This window comes from Humulus lupulus, chromosome 7, assembly GCF_963169125.1.
Source record: "Humulus lupulus chromosome 7, drHumLupu1.1, whole genome shotgun sequence".
Classification (NCBI taxonomy): Eukaryota; Viridiplantae; Streptophyta; class Magnoliopsida; order Rosales; family Cannabaceae; genus Humulus; species Humulus lupulus.
In genome coordinates, this window is record NC_084799.1 from 150,306,114 (window position 1) to 150,320,813 (window position 14,700).

Here is a 14,700-nt window from a genome sequence, read left to right on the forward strand (position 1 = left end):
AACTTAACAAAACAGGGACCAAGTCCTTACCTCAGTATAAACCTTGATATATGCTTGTTTCCACACCCTTAAGCCCTTTACTAGCCTCAAAGATCACAGTTCAACTCCTCCTCCACTTTGCTTTCTAGGTTCTTGATTCTCCCTTTCCTTCTTGATCCTTCTAGCCTTCCAAGTCTTAACTTCAGTTATACTTAGCATAAAAGAATCGTATATATCCTTTTCCCTCAGCCAAAGACATCTATACCACTGCCAAAAGACCATTTTAGCCCTCCTCAAATATCCTTTTCTAACTAAACCTCAAGGGTACACTTGTCTTTTACTTACTTTACAGTTCTACCACTTTTCCAACAAAACCTGTTACTCTCTATGGTTACTAACAGTTACACAAGTTACCAAATCACCAGTTACCATTATCTAGCTTTCTAGGACCGTCTCGGCACGTGCGTCACATTGATACCACCACACCCACGTGGTACGATTCACATATCATAATTATCACATAACGTAATACACATAGTCATATAACATGCTTAAAATCATATTCATGCATCTAAATCATTAAAATCACACATAATTCCCATTATGCCCTCCAGGCACACTAATCAAGGCCCTTAAGCCTTATTAGTGAATTTGGGTCGTTACATCTGTGGCCTTGCCTTCTCTGATTGCAACTACGTGAGATACTAACGTGTCATCATGCCCTTGACCGATCCATATATCTTCTAATAGACTTGACTTGATGGACGAGTTGGCCAGTTCACCAATAACTACTTCTGTTCTGACATTGATCAACTCTTGCTGAAGCGGCTTTTCTATTTCGGCAAACGCTACTAGATTTCTGTAACTCTTTTTGCTTAGCGCATCAGCAACTACGTTTGCTTTTCCTGGGTGGTATAGGATTTTTCAGTCATAATCCTTTATTAGTTTTAACCACCTGCGCTGTCTCATGTTGAGCTCCTTCTATGTGAAGAAATACTTTAAGCTCTTGTGGTCCATATAAATCTCACACTATTCTCCATAAAGATAATGGCGCCAAATTTTTAATGCGAAGATCACTGCTGCCAACTCCATATCGTGTGTTGGATAGCATTGCTGGTATTCCTTCAGTTACCTTGAGGCCTAGGCTATCACTTTGTCATTCTGCATCAGCACACAACCCAAACCTTACTTCGACGCATCACAGTATACTACAAACTGTCGTTGGGGGCGGTACACAAAGTACAGGTGCTGAGCAAAACTAGAAGCTCTCTTCATATCTATTTTTCCAGTTGAACTTCTGTTGTTTCTGGGTCAGGTTAGTAAGCAGAGTGGCTATCTTAGAAAAGCCTTCTACAAATCTTTGATAATAGCCTGCTAGCCTGAGAAAACTTCTAACCTCTGACGCATTATTAGGTCTTGGAAAATCCTTCACAACCTCTACCTTAGTTGGGTCTACTGCAACTCCATCTTTGGATACTATATGGCCGAGGAACGATACTTGCGAAAGCCAAAATTCGCACTTCTTAAACTTGGTGTAAAGTTGATGCTCCTTTAGTCGCAGCATGGTCATTCTTAAATGTTCCTCATGCTCGACTTTGTCCTTGGAGTACACCAAAATATCATCGATGAATACTACGACAAATTTGTCCATATAATCCTTGACGACCCGATTCATTAAATCCATAAATGCAGCTGGAGTGTTGGTAAGACCAAAAGACATAACTAAAAACTCATAATGTCCATATCGAGTTCTAAAAGATGTCTTAAGAATATCCTCTTCCCGTACCTTGAGTTGGTGATACCCGGACCGTAGATCAATCTTTGAAAACACGGTCGCTCCTTGGAGTTGATCAAACAAGTAGTAAATCCGGGGTAGCGGGTACTACTTCTTAATTGTCACCTTATTTAGCTCGCGGTAATCTATACACATCCGCATGCTTCCATCCTTCTTCTTCACAAATAGAACTGGGGCTCTCCATGGCGAATGGCTTGGTCTAATGAAACCCAAGTCTAAGAGTTCTTGTAGCTATGTCTATAACTCCTTGAGCTCCGTTGGCACCATCCGGTATGGTGCCTTTGAGATAGGCTTGGTTCCCAGTACTAGTTCAATTGTGAAGTTAATTTCTCAAGTCGGCGGCAACCCTGGTAAATCGTCAGGAAATACTTCTAGGAATTCCTTTATAATGCGGATGTCTCCAACCTTTAGTGGTGCTTCCTTTACCACATCCGTGACACTGGCTAAGAATGCGTGACATCCTTTTTCAATCATCCTCTGAGCTTTGAGAGATGAAATAAGTGGTGTCCGTAGTGCTGAAACCTTTCCCATAAATCATAGTCTCTGACCATCAGGAGTCTCGAACGTCGCTTGCTTACTTCTATAGTCGATGGTTGCGCCATGCCTTGCTAGCCAATCCATGCCCAGTATTACGCCGAAGTATTTAATTTCTAGCTCTATCTGGATCTTTCTAGTTTTACGTCCTCGATTTTTATCGGTATGCCTCGTACTATCTGTGATGATAGGACTACTTTGCCCGGAGGCAATTCTGTCACAAACCTAGTTTTGAATCTTTCACAAGGTTTGTCTAATTTCTCAATCATTCTTAACGAGATATATGAGTGTGTTGCTCCCGAATCAAATAATACTGAACATATATTATTGAGGATAGCAATCTGACTGGTGACCACTTTGTTACTAGCTTTGGATTCTCCCTGGGTCAAGGAAAATACTCTGGCTGGAACCATCTTACTGTCCTTTTTCTCTTCTTGCTTGAGTTGTAGACATTCCTTCTTCTGATGACCTTCTTGACCACAATCGTAACATCCTTTAGTGTTTGCACGACACTCCCAGTATGTTTCTTTTGACATTTGGAGCACTGCAGGTATTCTACATAACCTGACCTATTATTTTCATTGCTTATCCGTGCTCTTTTTTCATTGTCGGATTGCTTGTTGTCAGGATGCCTTCTCTTCTGTACATTATTGTTGCTATGTTGATGATTGTTGTTGTGGTTTCGACCATTCTGAGCTTGATTCTGCTGTTTAGGTTCAGGCTTACTGGCCTCCTCCTTACTAACATTTGCCTGAAGCCTTTCCACTTATATTGCCGTTTCTAGAGCTTCGGCATAAGAAGTGGTTCCAAGATTTGCTAGCTTGACTCCTAGCTCAATTTTGGGTCTGAGTTCCATAACGAATTGGTGACCCTCAAGAAGTCAATTGCGACCAACTCTGGTGCAAACTTGGCTAGTCAGTCGAACTGTCGAGCATACTCTGCTACCGTTAAGTTGCCCTGCTTCAGACTAGTGAACTCTTCTACCATCGTAGCGATGACTGCCGAGTTGTAATACTTCTTGTGAAAGAGCTCCACAAATCTAGTCCATGTTATGGTGGTGACGTTGTGAGTCTGTTGTACTAGATCCCACCAGATTCTAGCATCCTTCTTCAGAAGAGAAGAAACACAAGATATGCGGTCTGCGTTACCGAGGTTCATGTGTGCTAGGATCGACTCTACATTCCTGAGCCATTTTTTTGCTTCGAAGGGGTCGGTTTTCCCTTCAAATTTTGGAGCGTGTTGCTTACGAAACTGCTCGTAGATTAGCTCTATGTACTGAGCTGGGTAAGGCGCATAGTTCGCCATTGGCCACCCCCCATAAGGACTTACTTGTTGGGGTTCTTAAGTCGTTTCCTGAGGTTGTAGTTGCTGCTGAGGCTGAGGCTAAGTCTGTGGCTGCGGCTGAGCCTGTTGTCATTGTTGCTGCAGCAATTCTTCTACATGTTGCTGTAGCCGAACAATTTCAGAGGTGTTTTCAACCTGAGGCAGCGGTGCACTTCTGTTAGTAGTAGCATTGGTAGCACGCGTTCCCCTTCTTTGGACTGGAGGGGCTTCATTACTCTCATTGGCAGTGTTGGAGGCATTGCCGGCTGTGCGTGCAGATCTTCTGAGCGGCATCTTCAGGAATGTTCTAATAGTTGAGAAAAACATGTTAGAACTTACCCTAATAGGTTCTAAGTCAAAACTTAGTCTAAGCAAACATAACTCAGATCCATTAGTTATGATTTCTTATGAAAAATTATGTAAGCCTTCTTTATAATTAGGATGTGTTTCTATACTTAGAAAATTAGCCATCTTTATTATTTCTAAGTATGTTTCTAATCAGCCTATATGACTTAATTCTTAGGCTCGAAACTCGCCGCTGTTCCAAAGTTAACCATATTGAGGGAGGGCTGGGATTAGTAAAATCGTTCCCACTACTATGGCCCCCTAAACTTTCAATATAGAACCCGGTCCATTGATTTGTATCCACCCTCACTGAACTTGGTCATTATTTATTGAATTTATTATTCATTATGATTGTAAAAAAAAAAATCAAACTCATACATGTCATTCAAAAATAGCAATAATATTCATTTGGAAAAAGATTTTCACTAAGTACAATCATAAATGAAAAAATAATAAATAAATAAACTAAACTAACATAACGAGGATAAATCTAAAAATCAGGATCTTCTACGTCTAACCCTTCATCTAACATGTCATCATCTATTTCTTCATAATCATCATTATCTTGAGCCTCAAAATTACCTCGGGGAAGATTCATGAAGATGCTATGCTTTTGCTCATTAGTGAATTGAAATTCCAACTTAGAGGTGAACCTAATTATGAGAAAATAATATCTCATGGCTACCGGTTAATCATCATCATCATCTATAGTCTCCCATATTTCTTCTAATGTTGAAAGTATTGAAGGAAAATCTTTAAAAAGCCTAATTACTTGGACATATTGCTCCGTAGCTCTCATCATAATTTGCTTCGTAGTATGAAGATGAACTATCTCCTTGTGTAATAAGATTAATCTCTGAGTGATTCTTTCTAACACTCCTACAATATTCCTTGGCTCTCTAATCCTTTTTAATGCCTTAATGGCTCAGATATCCTAATAGGTCAAGGCTCCATCCATTCTTAACTGAAAACATAATGGCTAAAGCGTTAGCTAATAACATAAACATAAACACTTACATTGGCGGTTAGATTCAGAGCTTGTGCGTGTGTATCAAGGAGAACTTCATGCATATGAACTGTTGCTCTAATACCAACTGTAATGACCCGACTATTTCTAAGACCTCAGACCATTAAAAACTACTATGACATAACTACTATTTTGAAATACATTCATATGAAATAACATAACTTTATTTAAAACCCAAAATATTGTACGAAATGGTATGAAATATAAAATGTGATATGGGATCCCATTGTTATAAAACATAAACATATACTTTAAATCAATTGTTTAAAATACTAAGTGCGGAAATACATTAAAACATAAATTTAAACACTTTAAACAACGTCATCCTCGATCTTCCAGCAGTCCATTCAATCCATTCATCCTCAACACACATGCCAAGCTGCCACGAATCCTTCCTGCCTTCCACATTCATTTCCTGCATCATTCTAAAAAAAAATGAATGAGCCTAATGCCCAGCAAGGAAAATCTACTAACAACATATATCATAAATCATAAACATAAGACTATATCATAAACATATACTATAAACACATATGACTATAAAAACGTATATCATATAGGACTACAATATTAATGGCCATTAACTCATTAACATGGTATGTGATAAAACCATCTAGGTCCTCTGTCTACTAATCGAGGTAGGTTAGATCACAACTATAGTATATGATAACCCATCTAGGTCCTCTGTCTACTAATTGAGGTAGGGTAAATCATAACTCTAAACCATGAAAATTATAAAAAGTCTTGGGGCTTGCTATCTAAGAAAGTCATATGCCCAAGCGACTACAACATAAATTCTTGGGACTTGCTATCTAAGCAAGTCATATGCCCAAGCGACTACAAAACATATTTATACATATACATATCATAACATAAAACATATCATAACATAAACATATAGACACATATAATTTAACCTATTTTCCTTACCGAAAACCGGGATATGGAGACAAGAACGGGATTGGAACACTCCTAAAACCAATAGTAAAAACCATGAGTTTCTAAAGAAAAGGGATGAAAAAGAGAACTAAACGATCAAAGAAGAAACTTATCGAAAAGAACCTTAAGTTTCAAGAAACTTAAACACCTAACCAAGAATCATAAACAAGAGGTAGAATCTAAAAGAAAATAAAAGAAAACTAAAGAACCATGAAGAACTGAACTTAAGGATATGAATACCTTGGATAACTATGACTTGATCTATACCTTGATACTGAAATAACGCTATATCTTACTTCCCAAGTGTTTAGAAAAGCTTAGATTGGAAAAGCTTTTATCCCAAAACCCAAGTGTTTCTCTCTATAGTAAACTTAGCAACTTGGAGGCTCTGAAGAATGCTTGAAGAATGAAGAAAATGGCTGAGTACTAGGTCCTATTTATAAAGTTCAAGGGGTGAAACTAACCCCTTTTAATTTGAATAAATAAATGAATATAAAATGAAAAAGATTTGAATTTTTGTTCAGTAGATGCCCAGAACTTGGTCAAAATCGTTTAAGGGCAGGTCCAAGTGTTTAAGGCTATTTCTAAAATCAAATCCTCAAGTTTCAAAAATACACTCCCAAGGGCGATATATCGCCTAGACCTATATCCCGAGCCCCGTTCATTCGTTCATGCGAAGTCGACGTGTTTTCCATAACTCCCGTAAGCGATATATCGACCCCTATAGCTGCGTTATATCGGCATACGTTGATATATCAAACACGTATTTGCACTTTTTCAGCATATTTTGAATTGATTAAACTGCTTTGACTGAGTAAAAACGTGATCCTAATAGCTGCCGGAAGGTTCTAGAGCTTCTAGATCTTTCTTTTATTTAAACTATTCATAAAAAATACTTAAATCCTTAATAAACATGATTATGACAAGTGTCACATTCTTAATAATTCTATCTAAACCTTAGGTTATAATAAATAATATTTCTAGGACCAGCAATATTAATCAAACCTTATGTTATAATTAATATTTCTAAACTATAGGTTAAAATTATAAAATCCATAATTGTTGCTATGAGTTTCCAACTAAGTCCCGGCTTGAACCAAAATCCACGGAAACTAACATACTACAAACTACTACTATAGATAACCCAATACAATGCCTTCTTGCACCATAAAATGACACTTTTCCCAATTAAGCACCAAGTTTGTTTCTTCACATCTCTCCAGCACTTTTTCATGATTAGCCAAGCAAACATTATAATATTCACCAAACACCAAAAAATCATCCATAAACACCTCAAGAGTTTTCTCCACTATATTTGAAAAAATACCATCATACAACGTTGAAACGTAGCAGGTGCATTACATAACCCAAATGGCATCCTCCGAAAAGAAAATGTCCCATATGGGCAAGTAAAAGTTATATTTTCTTGATCTTCTAAAGCAATAGAAATTTGATTGTAGCTCGAATACCCATCAATAAAGCAATAATACTCCTTCCTTGCTAATCTATCAAGCATTTGATCAATAAAAGGCAGCGAAAAGTGATCATTTCTTGTTGCCTTATTTAGCTTTCGATAATCCATAAAGCTTGCCAACTTGTCACCGTTCTTGTGGGAATCAACTCATTGTTATCATTAACTACCACCGTGACTCCACCTTTCTTGGGAACACATTGAACCGAGCTGACCCAAGAACTATATGAAATTGGGTAAATAATACCATCATCAAGCCACTTAATCACCTCCTTTTTTACCACTTCCTTCATAATGGGATTAAGCCTTCGTTGTTGCTCAACAGAGTTGCTACAACAATCTTCCAACAAAATATTATGCATTCAAATTGAGGGACTTATACCCTTTATATCCGCCATGGTCAAACAGATTGCCTTCTTGTATCTCTTTAACACATCAATCTACATATTCTCTTTTTCAACTCCCAACATCGCAAAACAATCACAAGTAAAGGCTCTTCATAACCCAAATAAGCATACTTAAAATGACTAGGCAAGGGCTTCAATTCCAACTTTGGTGGCTCTTGAATAGAAGGCTTAGAAGGCTTGAAATTTCTTTCCGATAGCTCTAAGGACTCAAAATTCCTTCCAAATTTAGAAAAAGGCTACTTGGATTCAACCCATGTAACTTGGGTTTCTTCCTCTTCACTCATTTCTTCAAGCTCTTCAAGTGAAATGACCCCCATTCCACCTTTACAAGTTTCTTTTTGCAATTTTCAGCCACAATAGCATCAATCACACTCAAAGAAGCGCACTCCTCTATCTCATCTAGAAACTTCAGTGCATTAAACACATTGAAAGTTACTTATCGGTCATTCACCCTCATAGTAAACTCTCCTTTCTGAACATCAATCAAAGTCCTTCCGGTAGCAAGAAATGGTCTCCCCAAAATTATAGGAATATCTCTATCGACTTCATAATCAAGAATAATGAAATTCGCCAGAAAAATGAACTTATCAACTTGCACAAGTACATCTTCAATTTTTCCTTCCAGGTGTGCCATAGAGCGATCCACTAATTAGAAAGTGACAGTGGCTGGCCTTTCTTCACCAATTCCCAACTTCTTGAAAATCAACATAGGCATCAAGTTAATACTAGCCCCAAAATCACAAAGTGCTCTACCAACATCTCTACCACCAATAGAACAAGGATTGTAAAACTGCCTTGATCCTTCAACTTGGGAGGAATTTTATTCTTCAAAATAGCACTACAACATTCAGTCAAAGCTATCGTTTCAAATTTACCAAGCCTTTTCTTCTTTGTCAAAATATCCTTCAAGAACTTCACATAGTTGGACATTTGTTCCAAAGCTTCCACCAACGGTATGTTGATGTGGAGTTGCTTCAAAACATCTAAAAATCTCCAGAATTGACCATCTTATTGCTGCTTTTGAAACCGTTGAGGAAATGGTGGAGGTGGCTTGCTAATTAGCTTCTCTGATGCTTTTTGCTGAGGAATTTCTACAATATTTTCTTCAGGATCAACTTTTAACAAATTTGAAATTCCAGCTCTTTCTCTCTTTCCCACACTACTTTGGATTGAAGTGGTCTCATTTTTTCTTTTAGATTTTTCCTCATCCAACTCTACATTTTTACCACTCCTCAAGGTGATCGTCTTGCAATGCTCTTTACCATCTCTAATTGGATTTTTGGTATCACTAGGAAGGGTGCCTTGTGGTCTATTCCTTAATTCATTAGCTAGTTGTCCCATTTGAATCTCTAGGTTCCTCAAAGACGGTGCTTGACTTTAAATTGCTGCATCATTCTTGGCCATATCATTGATCAAATTATCCAAAGAGCTTGTTTGAGAAACTTGTGGAGGAGGGGTTGAGCTCTTGGTTGTTGTTGAAAAAAACCAGGTGGATAAGTAGGCTTGTTTGGCATGCCTGCTGTGAACGCCAAAATTTGCCTACTTCTAAAAGATTATCACTTTGTTTCACCGAAGGCATCAAGTATGTATTGGAGGAAGAAGGCTACTATGTGCCACAAAGAGGCCACACACCCATGAGGCCCCCATGCCTTGTGATGTCATTCCACTCCCCCGCGAGGCCCTTGCAAGATGCCTCCACCTCGCATGCATGCCTCGAAGTTGTGCCCCCTCACGAGATGCCTTCAAGTTGCACCCTTGCGAGATGCATCCGCATCGCGCGCCTGCCTCCAAGTCGCACCCCCTCGTGAGATGCCTCCATCTTACGCGTCTGCCTCCAAGATGCACCCTCGTGAGATGCATCTGCCTCGTGCACATGCCTCCTAGCCTCACCCTTGCGAGACGCATCCGCCTCGCACACATGCCTCCAAGTCGTGCCCCCTCGCGAGAAATATCCACCTTGCGTGCCACCATGGACATCACCTGCGTGAAGGGTTTGTTAGGTCCCCATGAACCTCTTGATGCATGTGGCTCGCTAAAGAGGCCTTATCCCGTTTTAGGGTAGGAGCACCAGCAAAGATGCACCTTACACCTAGGTAAAAATGGAAATCACAAGTACCCATACTTCACCAAATATTGAGAAGCTCAGGACGTAGAGGAACCCAAGAAGAGTGATAGCATATATGGAATTCAAGTACATGTATGGAAGGTACAAACACGATAAAGGGAACCAAGGTACGCGTATGACACTTGGTACCTTACAAGTAGTGGTAGTAGAAGAATGGTACATGGCAAGGACTCCCCCAACACGCTTCTGATGTCCGTACTAGACTAGTGGTGCAGGTACGACATGGTGCAAGACCATGAGCATTTTTGTAGGCCTCTGACCATGTACCAGAGCTGACACCACGACCTTTTGCACCACTACCATCTGTGCCACCACACCAATGGTGTACCCATGTACTATATGGTCCCTTGAGACCACAATGTATCAGGAGCCATTAGAGCTCCACTATAAATAGATCCACACCCCTCAAACAAAGGGGTTGGAAAGTTTATTGTGTACTATGGGTATTGAGTAATATACGAGTATCATTCCTCCATTGTTATTCAAAGCTTTTATCCTTCAAGTTTTCTCTAGGTTCTTTCTATGGTCATCCTTTTCTTAGATATTTCTTTGAGTTTTCTGACATAGTATCGTCGACGTGTTCTCACCGTCAGTAGTTTGGTGCCGTCTAATGGAAGAACAACTAACAAATAGTAGTTCCTCCCTTAATTTCACTAAGGAAACATGCCAAGGCGTTCATCCCTTGCCATTCATCCTACACCCGACTCTGCAGTACATGCCACTGCTCCAACAAAGGGTCATGCAACTCACCCTCTACTACGGTCGCCGGTGGCCCCAAGTCCACGAGTATACTTAGTGAGTTCAAGTTCTCAAACTCGTCACTACAAAGATGAAATATGTGAATTACACTTGAAAAGCCAAAGGTTGCAGACCACATTGAAGAACATGCAGGAGGTACTCAAAAACTTGTTACACAAAAATTTTGATGCACCCCGCTTTAAGCATAAAGAGAGGGAACGTGTACAAGGAGAAACCACCACACCCATGGATGGTGGCAAAAAGTGACTCTCCACTAGTGACACCCCTGGCCTAAGATGCAAGGAAGATTCTATGCCAATGTTTCAACCTAGCGTAAACCCCACCAACGGGAGGTGCGAACCCAAGACTGCCTCTAAAAGAACTCCACCCGACTTAAGGGAAAAGCTTAACCTGAGAGGTTTTGAGGTAGGAATCTCACCCCAGCATCTCTCCCAGAGGATACAACCAAAGCAAGGGTTTTCCCTGAGAACCTAGGAGACTCCTTAAACAAAAGGAGAAGGGAACTAGACACCAAAATCCAAAGCCATTAGAGCAAGATGGTCACTGCATTTGAGGGGCACGGAGGTGATTATGAATTTGACATGAGTCGCCCTTTACAAGGGAAATTCAGGTTGAGCAACTCCCCACCAAATTCAAGGAGCCTCGCATGACTCCTTACGAGGGCACTACAGACCCTAAGTATCAATTAGATGCCTTCAATGACTTGATGAAGTTAAGGGGGGTCAACAAAAGGGCATGGGCCATTATTTCGCCATTATACTCAAAGGAGCTGCGTACAAGTGGTTCTAGAGGCTAAGTCCAGGAGCAATTAGGTCATGGCAGCAGTTCTCTAGAAAATTTCTTCAACAACACCATGCGGTCCGTGATTATGTTATGCCGAGTACCAGCCTCGCTATCATAAAACAAGGCAAAAATGAATGCCTAAAGAGCTATATCCATAGATTAATTATGGAAGAAGCTAGGATGGGAAGTTCAACTAAAGTAGAGCTCAAGATGGGTATCGCAGTTGGAGTTCATCCAGGAAGCAAGTTATGGGATAACATGCTCAAGCGGGAGGTTAAAAACTTAAACGACTTCTTTGACAGAGAACAAAAGTATATAGGTGTGGAAGAGGGTTATGAGAACTTTCATGCTGGGGAAGTCAAACCTTCCTCCAATCCTCCTTCCACCAATACGTCTGAAGATTCTGCGTAGAAGAGATTATTGTGATAAAGAAGTCACTGATCAAGTTGAAGATTGGAAGAGAACTACAAGAAGGCTTCAAGAAGAATCCTTTTATTTGTGTCGCTTGGGAACCAAAGAAGTCACCTCAATTGGCCCCCACAAAGTAGTAGTAGTAGTTTTTCTTTGTTTGAGTTATGCCTCGTAAGGAATAAATAGTTTCACCACAGTTGGCCCCCTGTAGACCAAATTTATCTTGATAGGATCCAACGAGGTCACCAAGATGACTCCAGGATGTAATATGACAATGATATTGTGCTTACCCTTGAACATTGCCTACTATTACTAATGTCAAGAACTTATCTTATATATTACATCTCTCATCTCCAAGGACACTTATATGATGAACATACTGCCATTGTCAATTGGAATTGTCAGAGCATATCAGAAAGAACGAAAAATAAAGTATCGGGCGAGATAGGTCCCATCAACCAATCAGGAGGTATTATACACATCCTCAACAGACACCTAGCTATGTGAAAAATAGGCGCCTAGCATCGAGAGCCTCAACAGGCACCTGACCATGTGCAAAATAGGTGCATGGCCTCGCAAGCCTCAACAGGGCCCTAGCCATGTGAAAAATAGGTGTCTAGCCTCGCTAGCCTCAAGAGGTACCTGGCCTCATGAGATATATATAAAAATACTTATAATATATATATATCGGTGAACCTTATAAGACAAAATTAAGACCTATAAGGACTAGCTACCCTTATAGAGTATAAGAATTCCAAAAGGTCCCTCAAAAGTGAATTCCTCACAAACACATCCACCCTACAAAGGGATCACGTCATAGAAGACAAAAGGGGAGCCCAAAGAGATCCCGAAGTCTAGATCGACCAAGTCGCCTTACCAAGGGAAAAAGGGCATTGAAAATTGGCATTTTCAAGGCTTCACAAGTACCATCTCCCTATAAGGGTCAAAACCCAAGGGGAGATCACATCAGGGACCAAAAAGGCTCCTCATAATAATCATAGGTCGACCAAAGTCACCTAGCCCCAAAAAGGTCTCGAAGAAGATGCTTGCGAAAAAGGTCTCAAATAAGACGCTTACAAAAAAGGGTCTCGAAGAAGACGCTTGCAAAAATTGTACTATGCATAATAATGAGAAGGACGCTTCTCGATCAACAACAACAAGTAAAAAGCACGTGCATGACAAATATAAAACAATAGAGGATGAGAGATACCCAAAGGGTCAACAAATCCTTAAAATAAACCGACGTGCATACATAAGAGGAGCTCAAATACTCCTCCAATGAGCATGGAACACTAACAAGACACCAATTGTGTTTCTCCAATGAGTAAGTACTGGTACAGTTGGAAATCAGGGGCAACCCCCAATCCCTCTAAGGCCTAATGGGCGAGTGAATACCATCTCAGGGGGACCACATTAGGGAGGTCATCAAGATCGACGCATAATAGATATGCCAGAGATTTGAACCATGACAAAGAGGTGTACGCACTCGGATAGACCCCCGCTCAGATGCCGAGGATGAAAAACCAAGCGATCACCTTTGTGGAGGTAGATGATCGGAGTGTACACTACCCCCATCATGATCCATTAGTAATTGAGACACAAATTGCCAATAAGATTGTGGCACGTATTATGGTAGATAATGGTATTTCGGTTAATATTTTGTTCAAATGGGCATTCGACAAGAAATGGATTGTGGTACGAGACTTGCAGCCGTGCACTTCGACCTTGTTCGACTTTTCAGGGGAAGGAATGGTTCCTTCAGGACAAATTGAGCTACTAGTTATGTAGGGAGAGGAACCTAGGCAGGCTTTTCAGTACTACACCTTCATTGTCGTCGGCTACCCCTCAGCAACAATGTGATATTTGGACGACCGACCGTAGTAGAGTTCAGAGATTTAACCTTAATCTGACATTAATGTATGAAATTCCCCACCGAATTGGGAGTTGGGATAGCCTGAGGAGATCAAAAGGAGGCACGACAATGTTACAATGTATCAGCGTGGCTCCCAAACCAACCTAGTCCAATAGTCATGGTGATAATTGAAGAAATACCAGAGGCAGAAATGGCTGGACCTGGCAAGGAAGTTCTCGAGGTCCACCGAGCAGAAGAAGATCTAGATCAACGATTAGGAGAGGAACATCCATCTATAGAGACAAAAAGGAGCTAAAGGAAATACAACTAGACGAAAAAGACCCTTCTGGGGTAGTAAAGATTGGGCGAGGCCTAAGTTGGGACCTTCGTAAGAACCTTGTTGTTTTCCTTTGCAAGAACCAAGATGTTTTCGCATGGTCCAATGCTGACATGGTTGGAATCAGCCCGCATGTCATTAGTCATGCCCTCAGTATCGATGAAAATGCCTCTCCCTTCCAGGAGAAGAGAAGATTAATTAACTCAGACTGATCCCTGGCCTTAAAGGCTGAAATCCAAAAGTAGTTGGCTAATAACTTCATCCGAAAAGTTTTATACCCCGTTTGGGTGCCAAATCCAATTCTAGTTAGAAAGGCTAATGGAACTTGGAGGACCTACATAGACTTCACAGATGTAAACAAGGCTTGTCCTTGTTTCCCCTACTGCACATCGACCAATTAGTCAACACCACTTCAGGGCACAAATTTTTTACCTTCATGGACACCTACTCTAGCTACAATCAAATTTCCATGCATATCTCTAATCAAGAGCACACTAGATTTTTCACAAACAAAGGCGTATACTATTATAAGGTGATGCCTTTTGGGTTGAAGAATGCAGGTGCTACTTACCAGATGTTAGTCAATCGAATGTTTAAGGACCAACTTGCACGT